The following is a 19238-nucleotide window of genomic DNA, read 5'->3' on the forward strand; positions in this document are numbered from 1 at the left end:
CTTTTGGGAATTTTCTGTCACATAGACCCCTCAAAGTAACTTCAAATGTGATGTGGTCCCTAAAAAAATGGTTTTGTAAATTTCATTGGAAAAATTAGAAATCGCTGGTCAACTTTTAACCCTTATAACTTACTAACAAAAAAAAATTTTGTTGCAAAAATTGTGCTGATATAAAGTAGACATGTGGGAAATGTTATTTATTAACTATTTTGTGTGACTCTCTGATTTAAGGGCATAAAAATTCAAAGTTTGAAAATTGCTAAATTTTCACCAAATTTCATTTTTTTTCACAAATAAATGCAATTCATATCGAAGAAATTTTACCACAATCATGAAGTACAATATGTCACGAAAAAACATTCTCAGAATCAGGGGGATCCGTTGAAGTGTTCCATAGTTATTATCTTATAAAGTGACAGTGGTCAGAATTGTAAAATTTGGCTTGGTCATTAAGGACATAATTGCCTCCGTCACTACGGGTTTAAATAGAGACACTGTTGATTACCGTAACAACAAGGTTTATTCCTGGAGAAATAACAACAATTTTTCTGGTGAACATTATACCAAATCTATACTCAAGGACTGCAACACTAAAAAACAATTTCATGATGGACATTCAAAATCGGTTTCATTTTCATCATCTGATTGCCACACTACTGATTATGAAACTGACATATCTCTTTCCGGACCTGAGACTAGATATGACCATTTTTGTGTCCCTCCAAAAAACGCATGTGGAGATGCTACCCCATAAGAATTCGGACCAAAAGACGCCATTATCTTTTTTTCTGTATCTTCTTTTCTCTGCATTTTCTTTTTCTACTGTATCTTTTTCTCCCTGTGAACACAATGCGGTGTTAACTCTATTATCATTACAGGACAATGATTTCATCATGGACAAAGACATTAATATTGTTCCTACCAATTCTATTTATATCCTTTACAATCTAGGGTGCCGTCCCTTGATCTGTTTCAATCCCTTGTGGAACGTGACCTGAAAAAATACCTCAACAAACTCGTTCTTCATTTTCCTACAAGAATAAAAGCAGAAATGAGTTCACTGCCATAAAGGATTTACAGACTAAATCCAGTCTGACAATCAGACAATTGGACAAGGGCGGATGTGTCAATGTACTTGATACCAATTTATACATCAAACTTGCTGGTGACATCCTAGATGATACTCTCACATACAAGCGGTTCTCATCCGATCCATCGCTTTCTTTCAAACATTCATTATCTTTTTTGCTTGATGAGGATCTTGCCTCGAATGTCATCACCTCCAAAATTCAGAAATGGCTCTTACCTGACCATCCTGTTTTACCCATTTTTCATGGATTACCTAAAACTCACAAGGGGTATTTTTCTTCTCCCCTACGCCCAATTATTTCAGGGATAGGTTCCCTGAATGAGAACCTCAGCCAATGGGTTGACGAGCACCTTCAACCTCTCGCGGTTAGGACTCCGGGCTACTTAAAAGTCTCTCTCAAAAATGTAATTATTGCATTCTAGCTCTACATTATTTGTTGAAGCACAATTTCTTCAGCTTTAATTATGATTTTTTTCTCCAAATTATGGGTACCCCTATGGGCTCTAAATTCTCCCCTTCACGTGCAATTCTTTATATGTCCTGGTGGGAGGAGTTTTTTATTTTTGCAGATAGGAACCCTTTTCTCCATCATATTAAATGGTTTGGAAGATATGTGGATGACATTCCCCTTGTTTGGGAAGGTCCCACATCTACCTTCAATGGTTTTTCCACTTATATTAGTGCCAATAATCTAAATTTACAATTTACGGTTAGCAGTCCATCCAAACAGATTCCCTTTTTGGATGTACTCCTAAATGCCAATTCTGTAACATGTAAGGTGGATACATCCCTATTTAGGAAAGATGCATCTGGCAACACCATTCTACTTTCAGCTAGCTCCCATCCATGTCACACTACATGAGCCATTCCCACAGGTGAGTTTACTCGAGCCAGGCGCATATGTTCCACAGACAATGCCTTCATTCAGGAAAGAGCAGTCATCACCAAAAGATTAACCAACCATGGCTATAGTGGCTTACAAGTGAAGCATGCTTTCAGAAACACTATTCGAAAATCCAAAAACTCACACATTAAAGGCAGCTTTATCCTCCGGATCACAGCCGGGACCTCCAATACAGTCTGTATAACACAACCCCGTTGCCATGGACGACTGCACCACCATGTCACTTAAGGTGCATCAGGTACGTTGCCTTCACAGGCCTGTGTTCAGCCTTCACACAGGCTTGCAGTGCAGAGCTTCCTGCTGTGCTGCTAGCAAAACAAAACACTGACACACCCAAACCTTTGCTGCAGGTTTTTAAAATGAAACTGTGGACATGAGCCACTTGTAAGACCCGGCTGGAGGGAGTGAACAGCCCCACTTCTATTCTGTAGTTCACTCCAAAAATAAAAGCCCATGTCAGGTTTTCTTAAATTCGCCTTGGTCAAATAGTTTGCCTCTATGCACATCCTAGGGGATACATACCGTCCCTCTCATATAATCCCCCTCACTTCCTCACACATTGTAGTTTTCTTACTTGTCTTGTTCTCATGTTATTGCACTAGTTTTCCTATATGTACAGTACAGACCAAAAGTTTGGACACACCTTCTCATTTCAAGATTTTTCTGTATTTTCATGACTTTGAAAATTGTACATTCACACTGAAGGCATCAAAACTATGAATTAACACATGTGGAATTATATACTTAACAAAAAAGTGTGAAACAACTGAAAATATGTCTTAAATTCTAGGTTCTTCAAAGTAGCCACCTTTTGCTTTGATGACTGCTTTGCACACTCTTGGCATTCTCTTAATGAGCTTCAAGAGGTAGTCACCGGAAATGGTTTTCACTTCACTGTTGTGCCCTGTCAGGTTTAATAAGTGGGATTTCTTGCCTTGTAAATGGGGTTGGGACCATCAGTTGTGTTGTGCAGAAGTCGGGTGGATACACAGCTGATAGTCCTACTGAATAGACTGTTAGAATTTGTATTATGGCAAGAAAAAAGCAGTTAAGTAAAGAAAAACGAGTGGCCATCATTACTTTAAGAAATGAAGGTCAGTCAGTCTGAAAAATTGGGCAAACTTTGAAAGTGTCCCCAAGTGCAGTTGCAAAAACCATCAAGTGCTACAAAGAAACTGGCTCACATGAGGACCGCCCCAGGAAAGGAAGACCAAGAGTCACCTCTGCTTCTGAGGATAAGTTTATCCGAGTCACCAGCCTCAGAAATCGCAGGTTAACAGCAGCTTAGATTAGAGACCAGGTCAATGCCACACACAGTTCTAGCAGCAGACACATCTCTACAACAACTGTTAAGAGGAGACTTTGTGCAGCAGGCCTTCATGGTAAAATAGCAGCTAGGAAACCACTGCTAAGGACAGGCAACAAGCAGAAGAGACTTGTTTGGGCTAAAGAACACAAGGAATGAACATTAGACCAGTGGAAATATGTGCTTTGGTCTGATGAGTCTAAATTTGAGATCTTTGGTTCCAACTACCGTGTCTTTGTGCGACGCAGAAAAGGTGAACGGATGGACTCTACATGCCTGGTTCCCATCGTGAAGCATGGAGGAGGAGGTGTGATGGTGTGGGGGTGCTTTGCTGGTGACACTGTTGGGGATTTATTCAAAATTGAAGGCATACTGAACCAGCATGGCTACCACAGCATCTTGCAGCGGCATGCTATTCAAATACGGTTTGCATTTAGTTGGACCATTATTTATTTTTCAACAGGACAATGACCCCAAACACACCTCCAGGCTGTGTAAGAGCTATTTGGCCAAGAAGGAGAGTGATGGGGTGCTACGCCAGATGACCTGGCCTTCACAGTCACCAGACCTGAACCCAATCGAGATGGTTTGGGGTGAGCTGGACCGCAGAGTGAAGGCAAAAGGGCCAACAAGTGCTAAGCATCTCTGGGAACTCCTTCAAGATTGTTGGAAGACCATTTCCGGTGACTACCTCTTGAAGCTCATCAAGAGAATGCCAAGAGTGTGCAAAGCAGTCATCAAAGCAAAAGGTGCCTACTTTGAAGAAAGTAGAATATAAGACATATTTTCAGTTGTTTCACACTTTTTTGTTAGGTATATAATTCCACATGTGTTAATTCATAGTTTTGATGCCTTCAGTGTGAATGTACAATTTTCAAAGTCATGAAAATACAGAAAAATCTTTAAATGAGAAGGTGTGTCCAAACTTTTGGTCTGTACTGTACATGCATAAACACATTTGAAACACAAAAATACATATAAACAGAAATCACACAATGATCTACACACACTCACGTTACTCACCACCCCCTTGCTCAGCGCCAGTCGTCCAGCTCCTCTCCGGTGGTAAGCAGCAGTGCAGGGCGCACTGCATGAATGACGTAACGCTAGCAGACACGGCCGCGCACAGGGCTGTGTCTCTTAGCTGTGACGCAGCCGGGCCAGCACACAAGAAAGTTTACAAGTGCAGTGCTGGCCCGGCCGAAGAAGAAGCAGGGGAGCGGCCCGGGGACCCCCGCCTCTGCCTGCCGGGATATTAGCACCGCACACATTATAATGAGGGCAATCTGGCCATGCCCCCCCTGGAGCCTTGGGCCCAGGGAAGTAGCCCAGATTGCCCTCATTATATTCCGCCTATGGTGCTCTAGGGAACAGTTGCCCGCCTTCTCCCTCCCCAGTGCCTCTTACTGCCTGTTGTGGTGTTGCTGATCCTTCCTCCTCTGCACTGTTGTCCTCACTCTGCATGGCACTTTCCCAGGTTGGGTCAGTGACCTCATCATCCACTACCTCGTCTTCCACTTGCGCACTCTGGCCCTCCTGACTAGTTGACTTAACTTGCTGGCCACTGTGTCTCATCATGATCTACCTCTTGAGACATTAATTGCTGTTCCCCACCGGTTGTCTTATTCTGACCGTGGCTGCTCAAATATTTGGGCATCACTACACATTATCTGCTCATGTCCCTCTTGAAACGTGCAGGGCCAGAGGCCAGAATCAATAAATTAAAATGTAAAGAGCTCCTTGGAGTGTCCGAATGTGGGATCACTTGTCTCCTGAGACTCGCCATGGTGAGAGGAAGGAGGATTAGGGTGAGAATTATGTGGTGCAGGGAAACATTCTGGAAGCATTATCTGCCATTCACCCGATCACCTTTTCGCACCGTTCTGGCTTCAAGAATGGTGTCCTGCGCCCCGACGAAGTGGCACAGGAAGCTAGGTCTCGTGGATGAGCATGTTTGTTGTACCCCCGCAGCAGGCACAGTCTCACCCGGCTCACGGCCTCAGCCTCTGCATGCACCATCAGCAGCAAGTCCACTTCCCTGTCCCTTACCGCTCGCCTTGCACATTTTAAATTAGTTATATAATATATGCCTGCAAACTTTCCGTTATTAATGGGGAAAAAGAAAATATGCAGCCCTGAAAAGGACTTTTGCTTTTAGGTTGCAGCAGTATACCTATAGAAGAACTGTAAGGCAATAAACCCTGCCTATATGCCTCTAATCCAAAACTATCCCTCCACCAGCAGCTATCCCTACACTGAATGCAGATAACAGCGGTTTTACTAGAGAAAGGACAGTATGTAGCCCTGAAAAGGACTTTTGCAGCAGTGGTATACAAGTACTGCAGTAGCAATTAAACATTGCTTACATACCTGCTCTAGTCTAAGCTCTCCCTCCTAGATCAACTCTCCCTGAACTGCTTCCAGAGGAGGTCATACGACGACTACTCAAACTGCTTAAGCTGTGTATAGTAGGGGGTGCCAAATTGAATCTTTGCTCTAGGTGCTGGAAAACCTAGATCCACATTGACAATAGGAAATAAAAAAAAACATGTCGAATGACTTTCTGGACAGAGCCTGAGTAAATCTAAAAAAAATGATGGATGACTTGCTGGACAGAGCCTCAGTAAACCTCAACCATGCCTCAGTGAGTGCTGCCATGTAAGTGTTATTCAGTTTGGTTAGGGGAATGACTCATTGGAAAAAATTACAGATGTGAAGCTCTTTCCATTCAATAAAAGCGAGAAAGTGTGTAAACAAAATGATTAAAATTCAGCAACTGCTATATTCCCAGATATATCCAATTTTTCATCACTAGAGGAAATTACCCGTAGACTGTTTCCAGCCCTAGGATGAAAGTGTCAATAATACCATGCCATAATGCATTTTCAATTAGCCATTTTCCCAGCTGCTATTGATGTACCATGCAAAGATCTAATTTTTATTTATTTATTTTCAGAATTTGAAGTGCCACCATCCTGAGTGACCAATTGCCTCCAGAAGTCACATAATTAGTAAATTGAGTCCACCTGTGTGTAATTTATTCTCAGTAGACCTACAGCTGTCCTCTGAAGGCTTCAAAGGTTTATTTGAGAATACTGCGGATTAAACAGCATTATGAAAACTAAAAAACACACCAGACAGGTCAGAGATAAAGCTGTGGAAAAGAGTAAAGTAGGGTTAGATTATACAAAAATAGCCCAAGCTCTGAACATCTCACGAAGCACTGTTCAATCCATTATCCAAAAGCAGGAGGAGTATGGCACAACTGCAAACTTACCAAGACATGGCTGTCCACCTAAACTGACATCTTAAGCAAGGAGAGCACTAATTAGAGAAGCAGTCAAGAGGCCCATGGTCATTCTGGAGAATCTGCAGATATCCAAAGCTCAGATGGGAGAATTTGTCCACAGTACAATTATTAGTTGTATACTCCACAAATCTGGCCTTTATGGAAGAGTGGCAAGAAAAAAGCCATTTTTTAAATGAAGCCATAAGAAGTCCCGTTTTCAGTTTGCAAAAAGCCATGTAGCGGACACAGCTAGCATGTGGAAGAAGGTGGTCAGCAGGGACAGAGGAGCTGGTCAGAGTTCATGGGAAGATGGATGTAGCTAAATACAGGGCACTCCTGAATGAAAACTTGATAGAGGCTGCAAAAACTTGAGACTGGGGTGTAGCTTCAACTTCCAGCAGGACAACGACCCTAAACATACTGCCACAGCTACAATGGAATGGTTTAGATCAGTGCATATTCATGTGTTTGAATGGCCCAGTCAAAGTCCAGACCTAAATCCCATTGAGAATCTGTGGCAAGGCTTGAAAATTGCTGTTCACAGATGCTCACCATCTAATCTCACTGAGCTAGAGCGAGTTTGCAAAGAAGAATGGGCAAACATTTCAGCCTTTAGATGTGCAAAGCTGGTAGAAACATACCCCAACAGACTTGTAGCAGTAATTGCAGAAAAATATGGTCCTACAAAATATGAACTCAGAGGGGCAGAATACAAATGCATCTCTCAATTTTCAGATTTATATTTTTAAAATAATTAGAAAACCATGGATCATTTCCTTTACACTTCACAAATACTACTTTTTGTATATGTGTCACCCTGGCCTGGATGCCACAAAATGTAATAAAGCTATGTCTGAGAGCAAGGGGGAGGTTCTCTAGTCAGGGGAACATTAGCATGCAGTACCTCCTGTCTCAGGCCAGTAGGGGGAGCAGGCTGCCCCTATAAAAGCTGGTACTGGGGGCAGGGTTAGGGAGAACTGGAAGGCCTGTCTCAGGACTGAGACTTGTCCCAGAGCAGAGCAGGGACAGACAGTTGTATTGCACCTAAGAGGAAGTGTGGCAGGAGGAGAGCCACAAGCCAGAGACAAGAGGCGAAGAGAGCCTGTCTTGGCAGATAAAAGACTTACTTTACCAGACTTTGGTGTCTGAGGCTGGGAGGATTCTACATCCCCCAGTAGAGAACCAGTCCGCAAGGGACTGTATATTCCTTGGCCTAAGAAGCCTGGAGGCCCTGCCACAACCGAAGGGACCAGCAAAGCCGTACAAGGCTGGGAGCAGAAAGGAACCCACGTCGCAGGCCATACAGGCGAGAGTACACGGAAAGCTCGGAAACGTGGGCTGTTACCCTATAACGAGGAGATAGCCAGAAGGAGCGCAGAAAGCACGGTAGGCCTACACCCTCACCCTGACCAGGGCCAATTTCCCCGTTGCTCTCAGACATCCAGGTCCCCTCCTAGCCGGGACTGTTTATGGGTCAGTTTACCTGTTTTAGTAAAGACCCTGGACTGCAACCTGTTGTCTGTGTGCTCCTTGCTCCTCCAGCACTATCAGCACTGGGACTCTCACTACCATCACTCCCACCATCCATTATACTGCCCTGGGGCCGCACTCTTCCCGTGGGGAGTCACACTACCCTAGCTGCACACCTCATCAGCCCCAGCGGTCTGCATGCAGCGGCGGTTCCTAATAACCGCAATCCACGGGTGGCGTAGTCGGACATTATCAGCAGAACGTAGCAGACTACCATTGGCCTGACCACCCTGAGCCACGGAACCGGGTCGCCACTACTACCCCCATCGTCTCCCTATTGCCCGGATCCGAGTGCCCCACGGCCCAGGGGGCGAGTCAGCTTTGGCGTAGTCGGCAGGATTTCGTGCCCGCAACAACCGGGTACTGCGTGCCTGGAAAAAAAAGACTTTTGTAACTTACCTGTGGCGAAGTTTCCCGCCGTCCGGAGTGGTTTCCCGCCATCCGGAGCTGATTCCCGCCATCAGACGCCATCTTGGACCGTTTCCCGCCGTCTTCTGCCGTCTTCCCGCCATCCGCAGCTGCTTCCCGCCATCGGACGCCATCTTCAGGACGCCGAGCAGGAAGAAGAGGGGCGTGGACGCCGAAAGCGCGCGATACCCGAAGCTCCGCCCCACGCACCGACGCTGCGCAAGGTCCTGGAAGGGAGAGAGAGCGACGCTGACGTCATCAGGACGCGACGCAAGGTCCTCGTCCAAAGCAGCAGCAGCGGAGCCGCGGCCTACAGAAGAGGATCGTTGGAAGGTAGGCCACACTTAACTAGGGGGGAGGAAGATGTCGGACACAGAGGCGCCCACTACCACCAACGCAGCTGCAGCAGCGGTGATGCCATTTTCCCTGCCCTACATCCCTGGAGCGGCCTGGCTGCCCAAGTATTCAGGGGAGCCCCATGCCCTAACTGACTTTAAGGAAAGGCTGTACAGTTTGTTCCAGGTTTACCCCCTGACAGAAGAACAGAAGGTCAGCATACTAACAGGGCAGTTAACTGGCGCAGCCCAAAGGGAGGTAAAGTCATGGCCCACTGAGGAGAAAAGGACTGTGAAGGGTATTCTGGCCCGGCTGCGGGGTACCTTTGACACACGTACCTCCGCTGAGATTAAAATGAGGTTCTATGGATGTAAGCAGCGGGCACAGGACAGCATCAGAGACTATGCCCTAAATCTGCAGGAAGCCTTGAGGGCTATTCAACAAACTGACCCTGGCAGTGTGCAGGAAACGGATAAGCTGCTAACAGAACAATTCATAGAAGGTCTGCTGTCTAGCGCCCACAGGGCCCAACTGCGCCTCATGTTCTTTCAGAACCCCGACCTGACCTTTGCCCAATTTAAGGACAGGGCCATAAGGGTGCTCCGTGAATCTGCAACCAGTGGAGCTATAAACCCCCGGCGCCCTGCTCTCACCTACCACCAGGAGGCGGCGCCCTCCTCTATGGACCCCGTGGGGGCTGATGCACAGGCCCTGAACCAAGCCCCGTCGAAAGACCTGCACCACCAAGTCCAGGAGCTGACCAGGAGTGTCGCGGCGTTGACCAGGACCGTCCAGGCGTTGCAAGTGGACCCGTCAAGACCCATCGAGCTGGCTTCAAGTCCGGAGGATGTCCCGTGGCGTCGACAGAGGAGGATCCCGTCGTTCCGAGGGAGGCCCACAGACCACTACGCAGAGGATGGACAGCCCATTTGCCGTCGATGCAACCAGCCCGGACACATTTCCAGGTACTGTAATTTAAACGGGTCCAACCTGGGGCAGAGGGCCAACCCCCAGGGATAAGATCACCAGGCCCTTATAATTGGCGTGATAAGTACGTTGGGGGGCGCCCGGTTTTACCCGTGGTGCTGGACGGTATCCCCATGAGCGCCTTGCTGGATACTGGGTCGCAAGTAACCACTATCCCTTATGTACTTTTTAAGCAGTATTGGACTGATGCTGATATCACACGGTATCCAGACAGTAACTTGAGCATCATCGCCAGTAATGGCTTACCCGTGCCGCAGATGGGGTTCAAGGAGATGACCATTAAAATTGGTAAAGTTGAACTGCCGGCACAGGGAGTAATTATTGTGGACATTGACCGTCGTGAAAGTCACCCTAAAATAACTGTGGGTACTAATGTAATTGAAAATTGTCTTTCAGAGGTAATAGTAATTCTACAACAGGTGGCGGTGAATGCTAGTTTCAGCCAACAGAGAGTCCTCAACAAGGAGATAAAAGCCCTGATGAGACGGCAGCAGGTAGAACTGTCTGGTGGTGAGATCGGTAGCGTAAGAATGAGTGACCCATTCCCCATTTCCATGCCTCCCAAAAGTGAAATGATGATCTGGTGTCGGACTGCAATCGGGTTGAGAGGTAGAGACTACCAAGCCATGGTAGAACCCGTGTACTCAGACAGCAGGCCCACCATTTTGACAGCCCGGGGGGTGGTTGATGTCCGTCATGGGAGGGTGCCTGTCCGCATTCTCAACATTGGGGAGAGGGAGGTACACTTACCCAGGTACGCTACACTTGCCAAACTGTTTGTTGTTGAACACAAAGCTATCAGGGCCGTGGAACCCTTGCCTCCATCTCCACAGGCAGAGGGTAATGGCTCCCAGAAACAAAAGGAGGACTGGTGCCAGAAACTCCATGTGGGTGCTGACTCCACTCCCCTGCACCAAAAACAAGGAGTCTACCGGGTGGTACAGGAGTACGAGAGAGTCTTTAGTAAGCACCCGCTAGACTTCGGCAGAGTAAAGGGGATAGAACACCACATCCCCACAGGGAGCCACCCACCGATAAAAGAAAGACACAGAACTGTACCCCCTGCACATTATCAGAACGCAAAGGGCATGCTAAAAGAAATGAAAGAAGCTGGGGTCATTAGAGATAGCTGTAGCCCCTGGGCAACCCCCTTGGTTCTGGTGAAAAAGAAAGACGGCACCATGAGAATGTGCGTCGACTATAGACAAATCAACCGTATCACCCACAAAGACGCATATCCGCTGCCTAGAATAGAGGAGTCTTTAGCCGCACTAAAATCAGCTAACTTCTTTTCTACTTTGGACCTCACTAGCGGGTACTGGCAGGTTCCTGTGGCAGAGGCTGACAAGGAGAAGACCGCCTTCACCACCCCGATGGGACTGAGTGAGTTCAACTGTATGCCTTTTGGGCTCTGCAACGCACCAGGGACCTTCCAGCGGCTGATGGAATGCTGTCTAGGGCACCGAAACTTTGAGACGGTCCTCCTTTACCTGGACGACGTGATCGTCTATTCGAAAACCTACGAGGACCATGTAAAGCACCTGGCCGAGGTGTTCGAAGCCCTGGCAGGCTACGGCCTGAAGGTGAAACCATCGAAGTGTTACCTGTTGAAACCAAAGGTCCAGTACCTAGGGCACGTGGTAAGCGCGGAAGGAGTGGCCCCCGACCCTGACAAGGTCACGGCAATGAAGAGCTGGCCAAGCCCCTCGAACATCAAAGAGGTGAGACAGTTTCTCGGGTTGGTAGGCTACTACCGAAGGTTCATCCCCAGGTTCACTAAGATGGCAGCTCCCATGCAGGACCTCCTGATCGGACAGTCTAAGTCCAGGAGCCAAAAGCCGCCCGTCAAGTGGGATAAACCGGAAGAGGAGTCCTTCCTCCAGTTGAAGATGGCCCTCACGGGGGATGAGATCCTGGCCTACCCTGATTATGGCCAGCCTTTTATTCTCCACACGGACGCCAGTAATGTGGGACTGGGAGCCGTACTGTCCCAAAACCAACAGGGCAGAGAAAGGGTGATCGCGTACGCCAGCCGGAAGCTGAGGCCCACCGAGAGGAACTCAGGGAATTACAGCTCCTTCAAGCTAGAATTCTTGGCAGTGGTGTGGGCCGTGACGGAACGCTTCAAGCATTACCTGGCCTCCGCAAAGTTCACCGTGTACACGGACAACAACCCGTTGACACACCTGGACAATGCAAGACTGGGTGCCCTAGAACAGCGGTGGATGGCCCGTCTCTCCAACTATGACTTCGTGATCAAGTACCGGGCCGGCAAAACCAATGCCAACGCTGACGCCCCATGGAGGATGCCTCACTTACCTGAAGGTGACGAAGACCCAGAAGAGCTGGAGGAGGTAGAACTCCCCGCGTTTCACCGGTATGGAGCCGCTCAATACTCCCACCGCGTGAAGGAGGAGGATCTAACAACCGTGATGATCAATCCCCTACCTCACCACACCTGGGCCGAGACCCAAGATAGTGACCCTGCCATCCGCCTGGTGAAAGATCTGCTGACCCAGGAAGACGCCCGCATGGATCCGGATGCCCCAGAGGAAGCCAAGCAGCTATGGAAAGAGAAGAGCAAGCTGTTCCTCTACGAAGGCAAGTTGTGCAGAAGGATTGTCAACCACCGGACGCACGAGCTGACCTGGCAAGTCGTGGTTCCAAGGCGGGATGCAGCTATGGTCCTGGGGGCTTACCATGACAGAGCGGGGCACTTCGGTTGGAAGAAACTGGAGTTCCTGCTAAGAGGAAGGTTCTTTTGGGTCGGCATGAGAGGGGCTGTAGAAAAGTGGTGCAGAGACTGTGGCCCTTGTCACCTAAGGAGGAAGGACCGCACCAGCCAGAAGACAACCTTGAGGCCCATCGTCACCACGCAGCCTCTTGAGCTGGTAGCTCTAGACCACGTCAAGTTGGCTCCAAGCCGGTCAGGGTACATCTACGCCCTGACAATCGTGGACCACTATTCCCGTTTTCTCGTGGTGGTCCCGGTAAAAGACTTGACAGCCCAAACAGCGGCCAGAGCCTTCCAGCAATACTTCTGTCGTCCACACGGGTATCCGGAACAGGTCCTGACAGACCAGGGTCCTGCGTTTGAAGCTGAAATCTTCCAGGAGTTCTGCAACCTCTATGGCTGTAAGAAGATTCGGACAACGCCTTACCATCCACAAACCAACGGGATGTGTGAGAAGATGAACAATATAGTCATTGATCTCCTGAAGACGTTGCCCCTGGAGAAACGCAGCCTATGGCCAGAAAAACTGCCGGACCTGATAGACCTATACAACAATATCCCGGTGAATGCTACAAACTGCACCCCGGCTTACCTGATGCGAGCCAGACCAGGTAAGCTGCCCGTAGACCTGGAGATGGGAGTCCTAATACCTGAGGACACCTCCCCGGATGCGGACTGGGATACGGAAAGGCAACTGCAGTACAAGAAGGTACAGGAGAGTGTGGAGAAGAGCCTGGCCCAGGTGAGAGAGAGGCAAGAAAAACTCTTCAATCAACAAGCCCCTGCTGGTCCCCTAGAACCTGGTGAGCAAGTCCTAAAGCGAAAAAGAAGGCTACATAAGTTGGACGACCAGTGGGAAAGGGAACCCTACACCGTACTGCAGTCTGACCACGACAACCCAAAGGTGTGCGTAATCACCAAGGACGGAGGAGAAACCACTAGTGTCGTCTCCAGAGACCACCTCAAAAGGTGCCCCGAGCAACTCCGTAGTGCAGAAGAGGATCAGAGTGACCTTGAACCTGCAGAGGACAAGGAAGAAATGATCAGCACCGTTCTCGGAGAGTTCCCTCAGTCCTCGACTCGCATAAATGATGCTATAGTGGTACCCGTCCTGCATTTCCTACAACCAGCACAGCAACAACCAACACCAGAGCCGGAAGGTGAAGAGGAGCAAGCGGTTCCAGAGGCAGAAGAGCCTGTACCAGCAGCCCAGGAGAGTCAACCCTCTGCTGACAGTGAGCCTGCCATGCCTGCGGTAAGCCAAAGGACCCGCAGACAGCTGCCTGCCCTACCTGTACACCCAGCTGGTAGCTGTACCCCTAACGCTAGTGGGGAAAGCCAGGTTGGTCCACCACCAGACAGTGGGCTACGTAGGTCAACCAGGAGCACAAAGGGGCAGATACCCGCTCGCTGGAGAATATAGAGCGCGCTAAGATTGTAAATGACACTGTTGCTAAATGTTGAATTGTTTGCCAAGTTACATGCATGTTTGGTAATTCTGTGTTTCAGTTTCTTGCAGCTACCGTAAGGACTCAAAGGTTATGGACTTTTTATAACCGGGACCTTGTCTGGACTGCGTTCGGAGCCTAACCCAGGAATGAACTAAGACTGTAAAGGACTTGGGGTAGGACAGACCCCCACCTGGTTAAGGCTCCCCGTTGTATTGGTGATATGGACACCCGGTCACAGACCACACTGTGACCTTAAGAACTCAACTGTGCGTCGTCTGTCTATTAATGTTTTATGGTCATGCATATTGTCTTTGTTTATTGTTTAGTCCCGGAGTACTAATTTTCACTAGGGGGGAATGTGTCACCCTGGCCTGGATGCCACAAAATGTAATAAAGCTGTGTCTGAGAGCAAGGGGGAGGTTCTCTAGTCAGGGGAACATTAGCATGCAGTACCTCCTGTCTCAGGCCAGTAGGGGGAGCAGGCTGCCCCTATAAAAGCTGGTACTGGGGGCAGGGTTAGGGAGAACTGGAAGGCCTGTCTCAGGACTGAGACTTGTCCCAGAGCAGAGCAGGGACAGACAGTTGTATTGCACCTAAGAGGAAGTGTGGCAGGAGGAGAGCCACAAGCCAGAGACAAGAGGCGAAGAGAGCCTGTCTTGGCAGATAAAAGACTTACTTTACCAGACTTTGGTGTCTGAGGCTGGGAGGATTCTACATCCCCCAGCAGAGAACCAGTCCGCAAGGGACTGTATATTCCTTGGCCTAAGAAGCCTGGAGGCCCTGCCACAACCGAAGGGACCAGCAAAGCCGTACAAGGCTGGGAGCAGAAAGGAACCCACGTCGCAGGCCATACAGGCGAGAGTACACGGAAAGCTCGGAAACGTGGGCTGTTACCCTATAACGAGGAGATAGCCAGAAGGAGCGCAGAAAGCACGGTAGGCCTACACCCTCACCCTGACCAGGGTCAATTTCCCCGTTGCTCTCAGACATCCAGGTCCCCTCCTAGCCGGGACTGTTTATGGGTCAGTTTACCTGTTTTAGTAAAGACCCTGGACTGCAACCTGTTGTCTGTGTGCTCCTTGCTCCTCCAGCACTATCAGCACTGGGACTCTCACTACCATCACTCCCACAATCCATTATACTGCCCTGGGGCCGCACTCTTCCCGTGGGGAGTCACACTACCCTAGCTGCACACCTCATCAGCCCCAGCGGTCTGCATGCAGCGGCGGTTCCTAATAACCGCAATCCACGGGTGGCGTAGTCGGACATTATCAGCAGAACGTAGCAGACTACCATTGGCCTGACCACCCTGAGCCACGGAACCGGGTCGCCACTACTACCCCCATCGTCTCCCTATTGCCCGGATCCGAGTGCCCCACGGCCCAGGGGGCGAGTCATATATGTGTCACATAAAATCCCAATAAAATACATTTACGTATACTTTTTCACGGCACTGTATATCTCTCCCAACATAGATGGCAGTGGGTCTTTATATTACTTTTGTATACAGAGGTCAGTCAATCCAAATGTTTGCCGCACCATAACTTGCACTAGATTTTCCATTTATGTGAATACATTTAGAGGGGATTAGACAACAGTTCCAAAAATGTTGGTTCTTTTTTTTTAACAATTTTCACATTTTTTAGATGCCATTCCTAATCAGTCCAGCATGTCTGTCATTCGTAGATCAAAACAAAAGTCTATTATCAGGTTTCTTTTGCTTTCTCTAAACCTAAATTTGAAAACTTTTTCCTCTAAGTAACCACACTTGATAAGTCTATTAACCAATTACTCCATGTTTTTTTTTGTATTCAAAATCACTACTGAAAATCCTCCAAGTTCTCATCACTTGGCTTTTTGGTAAGCCCTTAAAAATTTTAGTAGCATGAGCACTATCTCTTCTTAAAATGTTGTTCCTGTCTGGTGGCTTAATTTACTGTCAACTTGAAATCCTTTTTACCTGTAAGGAAAGAATCAGTGAGAAATCTAAAGTAAGATTCTTAGTAAGAAATAAGTCTAAAACACTCATCAAAAATCCATTTTTTTTAATTAGTCAAAGTAATATCTTCAGATAGCTCCCTCCCTTTGATGCGGGCTCCTGTGCTGAGCCCGCATCTTTCCCAGCACATGAGAGCTGATCTGATCAGCTATCATGTGTCCCTAACAGCCGCAGGTGGAATCGCGATCCACCCATGGCTGCTAACATGTTAAATGCCGCTGTCAAACTGCGACAGCGTCATAAGATCCGCCCATCGGCGTGCCCGTCACATGAACTCGTGTTGCTGATGGGTTGGCATGACAACCCGGGGTCTGCAAGAGACCCCTGTGGTTGTCATAGCCTATCTGCTATGAGTGCCACCCAGCGGTCGGCGTTCATAGCAGATGACCAATTTTTTTACACATAGCAGGTTTGAAGTCCTGCTATGTGTAACACAAGTGATCAGATGATCGCAGCTTCTGGTCTCCAATGGAGATTATTGAAGCAAGTAAAAAAAATATGTATTTTTTTAAATATTAAAAATATATAAAAAATACAGATATTTGGTATCGCCGCGTTCAGACACGCCTGAGTTATCAATATATAAAAAGAATTAATCCGATTGGTAAATGGCTAAACAAGAAAAAAGTCTAAATGCCAGAATTACGTTCTTTTTTATGCCGCAACATTAATAAAATGCAATAACGGGCAATCAAACCATTGTATCTATCCCAAAATTGTATCAATAAAAACGTCAGCTCAGCGTGCAAAAAATAAGCCCTCATTTTGCCCCATTTCCCCAAAAATGAAGATGCTACGGGTCTCAGAAAATGGCACCATTTTTTATTTTTTTTTTTTTTACAAACTTTGGATTTTTTTTTCACTACTTAAATAAAAAAGAACCTATACATGTTTGGTATCTACGAACTCATAATCACCTGGAGAATCATAATGGCAGATTAGTTTTAGCATTTAGTGAGCATGGTAAAAAAACAATTGTGGAATTGGACTTTTTTGCAATTTCATCGTACTTGGAATTTTATTCCCGTTTTCCAGTACACTATATAGTAAAACCAATGGTGTTGTTGAAAAGTACAGCTCGTCCTGCAAAAAACAAGCCCTCATATGGCCATATTGACGGAAAAGGCAAAAAACTTATGGCTCTGGGAAGAAGGGGAGCACAAATTGAAAATGCAAAAAAGGAAAAACCCAAGGTGGTAAAGGGGTTAAGACTCTTTTCCTTTGGAATGTTACTATACAACTCTTGCTGTACAAAGAAGCTAACCAGATTATATACCCGACATCTACAGATTCCACCTTGCGTAAAAAATCATTATTGTCTGACAAACAATTTGGGCACTTTTTTATGCTTTTCTGTGAATGACTTTGTACGTATACCGCTACTGAGTCAAAAATATAAACACCCCTGAAACGTCACAAGTGAGATCCCATGCTAATCCAGCCTCGCCAGCATCTCCATTTGCCATCCACAGCTGTTTAGATGTCTCGTTAAGGTGAATCTGTTTTTACGCTGAATTGGTTTGTTATTTTTATCATGTTGCTGGATTTATCACATATGGAATTGAATACAATAATATTACAGTAAATAAGAAACCATAAGTTTTCTGGTGATACCTCTTGCGATTTAGGGTGTGGAAGACAGTGGGTGGATGTACACCACACAAGTGGTAAAAGTATAAAACTGGCGGTTAGAAATAATACATCATGGAAACTGCAGCCTATTAGTGGACACCAGGATACTTCTGCAATAGCACAATTCGTGTATATTGTGCCACCAATATCACTGCAACAGCACCATCCTTGACTACCTGAAAATGCTGAATCTTTTGTTTTTGCCTAAAGTAACTGTGGCGCCCCTGAGGGTTCAGTCGCCACAGAGGTACTGCATCTCACCCAGACGTGTGGTATCCCACTCTCAGGTAAGGATAGAGTGCTGCCCGGGACCCTAACACCTGCATCCAACACATCCACTTCAGTAGGGCAGGGCGAGATTGCTCCTAAGGGAGAGCACAGTCCCTGGTCCCTGGCTGGAGTGGAGGGGAACCAAGTGAGGGGGAACCATGTAGTGGGTGTGGGTGGAGGAAGCAGATTAGGGGAGCACATGAAAGGAATCTGCATAAAAAGGGGAACCAGCTTGGGAAGTGAGCTCAGTCAGATCAGTCAGAGGAGGAGAAGTAAAAGGAGCAGAGGCTCTGCAGGAGCTCTGCTCGGGAGGCGAGCCTAGCCCGAGAGGCCCAGGACTGAGAGAGGAGAGGGAGCAGGAGAAAGGCTCCAGGAACAGAAGGGATCCCAGGGGTACGGGAAGTGCTGGAGGCCACCCGTACACCCGAATCTGTCAGGCGGTGGAGGGATCGAGCCGCAGAGGGGACCGGCCCCTAAACTAGTGGAGAACTACAAGGCTCAGCTAGGAACCGGAGGCTGCTGTACTTGTAAGGTGCAGTGGCCACATCCGCAATTATATCACTGAGAAGGTGGCCACAGAGGGTCCAGGGGACTGCAGGTCGGCCCAGGGGGCGTGTCATACTTGGCATCATGAACAGGATATGAACCCACCCGTTATTATCGGGTATTGTGCGCCTAGAGACTGTGTTTTATACTGAATGTGGCGCCCGCCCCAGAAGAACGGACGCCATTATGTGCGAGCCAAAAGACAACAAGAAACCACCTTCCATCGTGGGCTGGGTTCCAGAATGGCGCCAAAAGCAGGGCCCACCCCAAGCAGCAGTGGCCATGTATATGGATGTGTCCATCAAAGTGGGGGGACCGCCCCTAGGAGTGGCCGACAGTAAGCTGCCATGGAACCACCCCCGAAAGGGGAGAGGAGGAGGAGAGAAACAGTGGAGACAGGGTGTGGTCTCCAGCAGACCAGCCAGACCGCACCCGGAAGCCGGCATGGACGGAGGTCAGGACCGAGCTCCCGCCGATGGCCTGCAGCGATCCGAGACACCCCTCACCCCGGAGGGGGTAATCTCTAAACTGTCCCCGGAGGATACTGAGTTCCTCCAAGCTGAGGTGCACGAGCTGAGCCGCAGAGTGGAGGAGGCCCAGCAGGCAGCAGTCGCGAGATGGAAGCAGGAATTGCTAAAGAAGATTGCTGCTCGGCAGCAGAGAGCATTGTGTGACACTAGCAGCGTTCCAGCCCCGGCGGAGTCTGATGAGCGCCAGGAGGCAGCTTGTAACACAGGAGAGGCCGCGGGAGCAGGT

General features: G+C 48.0%; 1 long non-coding RNA gene across 1 annotated transcript; it reads right to left on the reverse strand.

Moving 5' to 3' along the window:
• Window positions 1–501: 501 nt before the first annotated feature.
• LOC141256370 (uncharacterized) lies at window positions 502–2345 on the reverse strand. The gene is made up of 3 exons (XR_012317337.1): window positions 2119–2345; window positions 923–1031; window positions 502–838 (listed from the first exon to the last, which is right to left on the reverse strand). It is a non-coding gene; the product is annotated as an uncharacterized lncRNA (long non-coding RNA).
• Between the last annotated feature and the right edge of the window lie 16893 nt (window positions 2346–19238).

Source organism: Phyllobates terribilis, unplaced genomic scaffold, assembly GCF_046119375.1.
Source record: "Phyllobates terribilis strain yellow unplaced genomic scaffold, ASM4611937v1 Scaffold_1__5_contigs__length_1240528914, whole genome shotgun sequence".
NCBI classification, from domain to species: Eukaryota; Metazoa; Chordata; class Amphibia; order Anura; family Dendrobatidae; genus Phyllobates; species Phyllobates terribilis.